The sequence below is a fragment of the Canis lupus genome, chromosome 2 (genome assembly GCF_011100685.1).
Source record: "Canis lupus familiaris isolate Mischka breed German Shepherd chromosome 2, alternate assembly UU_Cfam_GSD_1.0, whole genome shotgun sequence".
Taxonomy (NCBI): Eukaryota; Metazoa; Chordata; class Mammalia; order Carnivora; family Canidae; genus Canis; species Canis lupus.
In genome coordinates, this window is record NC_049223.1 from 25245364 (window position 1) to 25246729 (window position 1366).

The 1366-nt window shown below is 31.5% G+C and overlaps 1 non-coding gene across 1 annotated transcript; it reads right to left on the reverse strand.

Moving 5' to 3' along the window:
- Window positions 1–561: 561 nt before the first annotated feature.
- LOC119870610 lies at window positions 562–668 on the reverse strand. Its single transcript, XR_005356261.1, has one exon. It is a non-coding gene; the product is annotated as a U6 spliceosomal RNA (small nuclear RNA).
- Between the last annotated feature and the right edge of the window lie 698 nt (window positions 669–1366).

The following is a 1366-nucleotide window of genomic DNA, read 5'->3' on the forward strand; positions in this document are numbered from 1 at the left end:
GTGTGAATTCTTTATGTAATTTGGATATCAATCCTTTATCAGATATATGATTTGTAAATATCTCCTCCTATTCTGTAGGTTGCCTTTTCATTTTGTTGATGGTTTCCTTTGCTTTGCAAAATCTTTTTAGTTTGATGTAGCCTCACAGTTCATTTTTGCTTTTGTTGCTTTTGGTACCAGATTAAAAAAAAAAAAAAGAATCATTATCAAGATCTATGTCAAGGAACTTGCCACCTATGTTTTTTTTTCCCCTAGGAGTTTAATAATTCCAAATCTTACATTCAAGTCTTAAATCCATATTGAGTTAAATTTTGTGTATGGCATTAGAAATGAGTCGAATTTCATTTACTTATTGTCCATTTTTTTAAATATTATTCATTGAAGAGACTGTATTCATTGTATATCCTTTGTCATAAAGTAATTGACCACGTATGTGTGGGCTTGTTCTTGTATTCTCTTCTGTTCAATTGATCTATGAGTCTGTTTTTATTCAAATGCCACACTGTTTTAATTACTATTAGTCTGTAATAAAGTTTGAAATCTGGTAGAGTGTTGCCTCTAACTTTGTTCCTCCTTTTCATGAATTTGCATGTCATCCTTGTGCAGGAGCCATGCTAGTCTTCTCTATATCATTCCAATTTTAGTATATGTGCTGCCAAAGTGAGCACTACTCCTCTTTTTAAATATTGCTTTGGTTATTTGGGATCTTATGTGATTCTATACCAATTCTATTTCTGTGAAACACACTATTGGAATTTTGATAGGGTTTGCACTGAATCTGTAGATTGCTTTGGTTGTTTGGAGCTTTTAATAATATCAATTCTTCTAATTCATGAACATGAAATGTCTTTCCATGTATTTGTGTCTTCCTGTTTCTTTCATTAACACCATGTACTTTTTAATATACAGCCCTTTCAACTCCTTGATTAAATTTGTTCGTATTCCTTTTGATGAAATTGTAAATGGGATTGTTTTCTTAATTCTGATTTCTGATAGTTCAAGATTAGTGTACAGAAACAACAGATTTTAGTATATTTATTTTGTATTCTTGAACCTTACTGAATTTTTTTGTTAGTTCTAGCAGTTTTTCGATAAAGACTCTAAGATTTCCTAAATAATAGCATGTCATCAGCAAATAGTGACAGTTTTATTTCTTCCTTTCCAGTTTGGATGCCTTTTATTACTTTGTCTTGCCTAATTTCTCTGGCAAGGACTTCTAATACTATGTTGAATTAAACTAGTGCCAGTGGGCATTTTGTCTTGTTCCTGACCTTATAAGAAAAGCTTTAAGCTTCTCACTATGGAATATGATGTTAGCTGTGGGCTTGTCATATGTGGCCTTTATTATGTTAAAGTGCATATATAC